The sequence below is a fragment of the Eschscholzia californica genome, unplaced genomic scaffold (assembly GCF_041429995.1).
Source record: "Eschscholzia californica isolate CP2 unplaced genomic scaffold, dmEscCali1.0.p SCAF_4, whole genome shotgun sequence".
Classification (NCBI taxonomy): domain Eukaryota; kingdom Viridiplantae; phylum Streptophyta; class Magnoliopsida; order Ranunculales; family Papaveraceae; genus Eschscholzia; species Eschscholzia californica.
In genome coordinates, this window is record NW_028238461.1 from 25,729,043 (window position 1) to 25,737,771 (window position 8,729).

Here is an 8,729-nt window from a genome sequence, read left to right on the forward strand (position 1 = left end):
CTTCTTTCGGTAGTTAGAAACAGAATAATCTACGTCTAGCTATTAATATGTTTCTTTTGATAAGAATTTGAATCAGTCAATATACTCCTCGCAACTGCACCTAGAGAAAGCGTTTTTACAAACCTCAAAGTCGTAGAATGCCTTGCTAATTAGATTATTGTAGTAGCGAAAGGTTCCTCAAACACGTTAATGTTTAGTGACCTCAAAGTGTGAGGTACTTGTCAGTATTGAAGAAGGTACATGTTTTTTTTATTTTGCTGGTTTAATGTTTAATGACAAGGTTGTGGAAGTGTTTTTTAAATTAGTTTTTCATCCACAAGAAGTTTGTTAGAATTGTTCTTCCTCCTTGTGCGTGGAACCAAATTCTTAATTATCATTGTATATGTCTCTCTTGTACATTTATAAATGAAATTAATTATTTTTCGTTCTATAAATACGAATCTTAGGCTATGTTATGGGCTAAGTTGAGCGGTAGTCTACACAATATTATGACAGAGTGGAGCTTAGTATTTTCTATTATATCTCCATGTAAAATCTTTAATTTTCGATTTTTTTTTCCCAATTGCTATTCTGTAATGTAATTTTTTTTAGTTTTATTTCTCGCAAAATTGCGATTCTTTCGATTTTTGTTTATGACTGAATTGTATAATCCTAATGAAATTTCGATCTTTGGGAGAGTGAAAGGGAGGGAAAAGTATTTCTTAAATGTATAGCCCGTGTTCATAGTAGTCTGATTGCTTAGTAAGCACGATAAGCGAAAGATATATATAATTATATATATAATTTTATGAGTTGCATTACCTGTTATTGAAAGTAAAATTTCAATTTTAGACATAACATCGAGAGAGAAAACCAATCTAACAATAGGAAATGGGTAACCATAATGAACAATTAAAGAGTTATGCAACACAAAGCATAACATTAAAAAATGTAAAACTGTGAACTGTTGGTACCTAAGTGGTTTCAACGTGTTTGACATAAACTCCAGGAAATCCTAGGCACGAATACGAGAGAAGGTGGAATCTTTGATTATTTGAATCGGGATTATAATGTATAAATAATGTAGTTGGGTTTTAGGCCATAGTTTAGTTGGCCTATAGGCCCGTCTTGTTAGAGTTTGAAATGGCGGTTATCGAGCTTATCGCATCTTTGATGTACCAATATCAAATGTAATGACTATCATTGATCGTGGTCAATTTTCAAAAAAAGAAAAGAAATGTAAAACTAAACAATGTGGACACTTCTTCAACAAAAAGAAACAATGTAGACACTTCAATTTTTCGGTGAGAAACTATGAGAGACAAAAAAGAGACAATTATACACTATAAAATACAAGTAGATAATTAGAACGAAAAAAATTGAACTTGAATCAAAACCCTAATTTATCTTTTTGAAAGAAAAAAAGTAGGTCTTATTCGAAAACATCTCTCAGGCCAATCCAGGTTCTTTAGGGAGTCGAGGATTATCCCTTCCCCTACAGGGTTGAACCACTTTCTGATTAAGCCTCGCAACCTCACTGTTCTTAATGAGATTCACCAAGGTCGTCCGTGGATCATTAGGGGTTATCTTGTGGTCATGCAGGAGGTCGACTTTCCTCTTAGAGAAGTGATCCCTCCTCTCATTCTTGAACCTATGTGGTGCAGCTTCTCGGGCCTCCCTTCATCTATCCAGAACAGACAGGACCTTGATATCATCTTCTCATGCATGGGATACATTATCCAGATCCAGCCAAGGAATTTCAGTTCGGTTACTAACTCCACTATCCGTATACAATTTATGTACGATGTTAGGATTCCACTGCTTGCGACGCTTAATTCTATCTTTACTGATCGAGGTAAGCCAGTAAATTTCAGCTATTATAAGTTCCCTAAGGCAATATGTCATAAATGTAGGATAGTGGAACACCCTCTTGCTCCTTGCATTAAGACTCAGTCGCATGCTTTTGGTAATCCCATGGATATTCAATCCCCTGTTCCTAATCTTTCTGATAACTGGGCTCTATCGGTGGTGCCTTCTGTCTCGGGGACCTCTCTCCCCATTCCTCCTCATGAAATCTTTCAAGGTCGAGGTAAAAGGAAAGACCTTGACAAGCTAATGGAAGTTAAAGTTGAGGAGGAAGTTAGGAGAAAGTTTCATCTCAGCAAAGCTCAAGTTATGGAGAAACTGTTTGAGTCTAATTTGGTGGAGAATCCAGTCGGTTGGTATGCTAGTACCTCGTCTCCTTCGTCAATCCACTCCTCCTCCATCCCTCCAAGTTGGTTCTCCCCCCCACTCGAATCTGTAGACAGTCAAGAAGAGAGACGTCGGCACATATTCGCGGATTCACTAATGGCGACTCCTGGTCCATCTGCAGAGGCCAGAGAGGAGGGAGATAATGAATGAGTTTACTTGGTTGGCTCCTACTTAGTTTCTTATTAGAGTATTAATCTTATTTTGCTTTTTGATGAACTTGTTATTTTAAGAGACAAGAACACCAAATACTTTCACTCGCAAGCTATTCAACGGAACCGAAACAACAAGATCAGGGCTATTAAAGATAATTACGGTGATTGGCACGAAGATCCTATTAGCATTCAGACGGTCTTCACTGAACACCTCCTTAGTATTAACACCTCCAATAATACTATTACGTCACCCAACATCCTTAATCTTTTTAACCATTCCATTACACCCCAACAAAATGAACTTTTAACAGCTCTTCCTGATGAGGAGGAAATTAATAATGCCATCAAGTACCTGAAGAAAGAGGCGGCCCCAGGTCCTGATGGCTACCCCCCTTTTTTCTTCCAGTCTAACTGGGACACTGTCAGGTCAGATATTAACCAGCTGGTTCATAATTTTTTTCTCTCGTCCACTTTACCCCCCGAATCGAATCATACTCACATTTGTCTTATCCCGAAATCTTCGACCCCCCAGACTCCAGCGGATTATAGACCTATTAGCCTCCTTAATACTACCTATAAAATTATTACGAAGATCTTAGCGGATAGATTTAAAGTCACCCTCAATGATATCATTAATCCCCCCCAAGTAGCTTTTGTCCCGGGTAGGCAGATTTCAGACAACATAGTCATAGGTCAGGAGATCATTCACTCTATGAAGAAGATGAAAGGAGGGACTGGATATTTTGGTTTAAAGCTTGACATGTCGAAAGCCTTCGATAGGATAGAATGGAATTTCCTTACAGACATCATGAGAAAGCTAGGTTATGCTGAGCATTGGATTAATATGATTCATAGATGCATCTCTACAGCCTCCATGTCAGTGCTCATTAATGGTCGCCCTGGACCTATTTTCTACCCTTCTAGGGGCATCAGGCAGGGTGATCCCCTCTCCCCTTTTCTCTTCACTCTCGCCATGGAGGGCCTTAGTAGACTGATCATAGCAGACGCCGGAGCTGATTCCTTTATGGGTTTTCCTGCTAACAACTCTAGCCTAACGATCTCGCATCTCCTCTTTGCAGATGACTGTATTATTTTTGGCCGTAACTCTATACACAATATTCATATCCTCAAAAATATTCTTAATACTTTTAGTGAGTCTTCTGGCCAAATGATAAACTATAAGAAATCCAATATTTTCTTCTCCAAAAATTCTCACCCGAAGTTTAAGCGTATTATTATGCGCTCGCTAAAGGTTAAAAATGCTTCAGCGTCGGATAAATATTTAGGGGCGCAGTTGTTCATTGGAGCAAATAAGACTAGAGCGTTCAATGATATTCTTATTCAGATCAAGACCAAATTAGAGAAGTGGAATCACTCATTCCTTTCTCAAGCTGGTCGCACGATTGTTATCTCAACAATCGTGGCGGCCGTACCCCGATACCAAATGCAATGCTTTGCCATTCCAAAAGGCATATGCAAAAGCATTTCGACTTTGCAGAAGTCGTTCTGGTGGGGTAAGTCCAAAGGAATTTGTACGATATCTTGGTCCTCCATTTGTAAGCCAAAAACTCTGGGAGGTTTGGGTATACATATTCCGGAACTCGACAATAAAGCTATGCTCAGTAAGCTCGCTTGGAGGATGAAAGCGGTGCCCAATGCTTTTTGGGTAAGATTCCTTAAAGCCAAATATTTCCCTAATAATGAGAACCCAGGTCCGGTTAAGCCACATCACTCTTGGATGTGGAAGAATATCATGAAGCAACTACTCCAGATCGAAGATTATATAACTTGGGAGGTTCACAATGGAGAGAACATCAATATCTGGACTGATAGATGGATTCCTGACATCCATACTCCTCCTACGCATAATTTTGACTCTCCGGTGTCTAAGGTTGCCCAACTGATTAGTAATAACGAGTGGAATGAAGAAGCTCTTAACACCTATTTTGATACCAACACTAAAAACCTTATTAAATCCATCCCAATTGATGTGTCGGGGATGGACCAAAGAATTTGGACGCTTACAAAATCAGGAAAATTTACAGTTAAATCCATGTATAAAATCCTTTGCACTAGTATGAACTCCCCCCATCCACTAAACCCTAATTGGAAATTTATCTGGTCTCTCCCTACTATTCCCAGAATCAAAAACTTCATTTGGAAAATCTGTACGAAATCTCTTCCAGTGAGAGATAGAATCGGTAAATATATTAATAATAGTTTGATCTGTCCTAACTGCATTGAAATTGAAACCATCGAGCATGCCCTTCTCCACTGTACTCTTGCAAGGAATATCTGGTTCTACTTCAATATTATATCTGAGAATATTACGAATGTTGCAGAATGGATTTTCTCTTGGGAGAACACCCCCTCTTTCAAAGAACTGTCGTATCAAAATCTGCTTGCCACTATTCTGTGGATTATCTGGAAAATTAGATGTGACCACTGTTTTCAATATGAATTTAATTCTCTTCCTATTATTATCAAGATGATTTTAGCTTTTCCCAAAAATACTTTTACCACTCCTAGCATCGTAAAACAATTGCAAGGTAAATGGAACCCGCCGGAACCTAATTGGCTGAAAATTAATGTTGATGCTTCATTTACCAATGTGAATGAAATTACAGGTATTAGTCTTATTATCCACGACTCTGATTCTAAATTTATTGAAGCTCATACGAACGTTAAGAGAAGTAGAAATAGTGAAGAAGGAGAATCTCTGGCTATCCTTGCCGGCCTGGAATGGGAGATAGAACATGATTATAATTGCATTATTATTGAAAGTGATAATATTAATATCATCCAGAATATTCAGAACCCGAAGCATGAAGTTCAATGGCAGTCCAGAATTCATTTGTGGAAAATTCGAGAGATTAAACGTCATATCCATAAGGTGAAATTCAGTTACACTTGCCGCAGATTCAACTCCCCCGCGAACAAACTCGCTAAATGGGCCAGAAAGAAGTTAAAATCGAAGACTTGGAGCAGAATCCCTTACTTTATGTTTTCCTTGTATTGTAATGACACTTTAGTAGCTTAATATATTTTATCTCTTAACAAAAAAAAAAAAGTTATTATTACTAATTCTTTCCTCTTTCTTTGAAAATATAATATGTTTTTATTGAAAGAAATTATTGTATGAGAAAGTTTTTTTACGAGTAAATTTTTAAATAAATTTAAGAACGAACATCAAAATCAAAAATAATTTTATAATCTCAAAAACTTATATAACTTAATATCAATCTTATACCTCTAGAATACCACATTTTTCTTCAGAGAGTGTTAATTTGAAGAATTAAAACTAGAATAAGTACCAAATGTGAAAATAACTAAATAGTTTAATAACACTCTACTTTTCCACGTAACGTAAAGGGCATCTCGAAAGAGAGGTGCAAAGATATAAAAACTAGATATGGAAATAACATACAGATAGAGAAGGGAGAGAGATGTGTATCATGTCTCTCACAACATTGTATAGGTTGCTCTTAACAAGACATCAATGTAATTGTGGCTAATGTGTTGTATCAACACGGTAAAAGGCCAACACCGCAGTACATGTCTACTAGAGTGCCCCGTTGGAGATGCTGTTAGGTCTTTGAGATTAGGCTATGGGAAAATTCCTTAATATTTTGATGTTAGTATTAATTTTTAAGATCTTTACCGTTGAAAAAATAGAAAATATTTGCAACATCTTTACCATGAGAGAGAGACAATTAGAGAGACATATACTATGCAATAGTACATAGATATGTTTGTATTTTTTTTTTCTAGCAATGGTCAACATAGAGACTTATATTTTACTACGTAGCAATTGGATTGGGTTTGAGACATTAGATTTAGAGTTGGAAAAAGGAAAATTTGTGTTTGAATGTTGGAGTGTTTGTGTCCTTGTTGGGGAGTCAATAATGTTTTCAAGTCCCCATCTAAAGTATTATAACACATTCTTGAATAGTCCCAAACCCTAAACCTCTATTTTTCATCAAAAAAAAAAAAAACTACAACACATAAATTTTGACTAGAATATGTAAGTAAGGTGTAGCTCAATAGTGAACAACGGTACATCACATTAATAATTTGTCGGCGCAAAAAGAATGGCTAAGGATCATCCAAAATTTTTGTGTTGAAATTTCCTTTTTTTTTTGAATTTCTAGAATATTTTTTGATGTCCCAAAACTGCGAAGAAGAAAATGGAAAATACATGCATAATAGTTGTTCGAAAAGATTATTCATTTTTCTTAGGATATTAATATACAATTCGATTTAAGATTTATAACATTAGGTTATTTATGTACATATCATTTTTGACAAAATATTAATTTAGTTAGGGTTCGATCCCATCGTCTAATCATTTGCTATTTAGTCTCGCTGCGTAAAATATTATTTTGGTTAGGATTTCTTCATGAGACTGCGATAAATACATCCAAGGTTGATAGAAACAACAAATTTTTATTTTGCAATTTGTTATACCAATAAAATGTAATCAATAGAATGAGCATCAAATGAAGTTGATATAGAATGGTAATGTACCACAGTTGGAACTTAACTTTTTAGTACACATTTCAACAAAAAAAAAAAACTTTTTAGTGCACATTGATTTCATTTAGTACTTGAAGTTCACACATTGTTAGTGGTAGTCACATTGTTTCTCTTAACGTGTAACTTTCATGATAAAATTCTTCAATTTTATTCGTGATTCTGATCATTTCTTGTCATATATATAGTATATAATTTTTCTTTATTATGTACCTTAATGTATGAGGCCTACAACAATGAAGAAGAAACAAAATTGAGATATTGGAGTAAACCAGAAAAAGAGTAAGATAATGTTGAACGAGGGAGATATGTTTTTTTTTTTGTTGACAAATGAGGGAGATATGTTAACAAAGAAGTCATCGGGGGCTACTTTTTAGGAGAGAGAAATAGCCGGCTGTTGTCAGCAAAGGCGATTCTTCCCTCTCCTTTTCTCGCGAACCCTAACCCCTTTCTTCAGTAACCCAGTGTAGATCTTACCTCCATTAATCTACCATCTCTCTTATCCACCGAACTAAACAATTATAATCCATTACCCGCAAATCTCTAAGAAAAATCATAAGAAAAGATCGAGTTTTATCTCTTCTGTAGATTCCAATTACTTCACCTAAGGTTTTTCATTTTCTTTGTTTTTCCAGTAACCCTAGAAGAGTAGCAGCATAGACATCTCCAATCAATCAGAGAAGAAGATAAGCATGGAAGGATCAAGAGATCTTGTGAATAACCATTAAAAAGAATCACCCAACTATCCTCTTCAGAAGTAAGTATTTCGGCCAGAGAGAAGTCTTTCTGAATCTTAACTCTTTTATTTTCATCGTCTATTCATCTCTTTCTACTTCCGTTGAATCTATACGAACTATAGATTTGATGTTCTCAGATCTGGTTATGACACTTCTTGTACCTGTAGAGACCATTCATCTCATCTAGGTATCAATTTGTAGTCTTTTTATTACAACCTATTAACACCCCTATCTTGACTGTTATCAATTTGGAGTCTTTACCTTCAACCTATTAACACCCAATCTTGCCTCATGGATACCCATTTAATCTGCATTGAATGTCTTCTTTTTTTCCTCTGTTGATGATTAGCTTTGTATCGTTAGAGGGCGAGCTTAGAGCCCGACATATGGTGGTTTTTTTCATTCCTTTCATGGTAATTAAAGAACTAACCCTAGGTGCACACATCTCTTCGACCACAACTGAATATAAATTTCAACCTTCGATCTCATCCTATCGTCTTCCATTACTGCACCCAAATAGCTTTCACCTCCTGGAATCATATTGGATTTATGTGGATCCATCGACTAACTTTGTGGATCATGAGTTCATACCGTTTATCCTATAAGAGATTCAATATTAGTATTAACTTACCTTTTGATCCTGGACGACACCATACTTTGCATTTTAATCTCCATACTCGTCGTGAAGTTTATGTTACCTATCTTCTAGCTCATGTTTTGACGAGTACTTGTGTATTTGGTGATATTATAGGTGTAACTCTGCATCCAAGTTCTGTAACATGTTCACTTCCACCCTTTTATGCAATTTTATTGTGTTTTTATGTCGGATTAGCAGGGTATTCATACTCGGGCTATGACGACGATCCCATTTCCCAGGTGTCTGAACTATTTCTACATTGTAGATTTCGATCGGATATGGTTTCTGTACATGGAGAATACTGACGGGATACCCCGGAATCATCCTATGATTCCATCTTGTAGACACCCTTGTTTCTTCTGGAAATGTTGGGTGTATGCTTAATCCATCTTAAGTGTTACAAGATGTTAGATTCGAGCTTCATCTTTATAGATACCA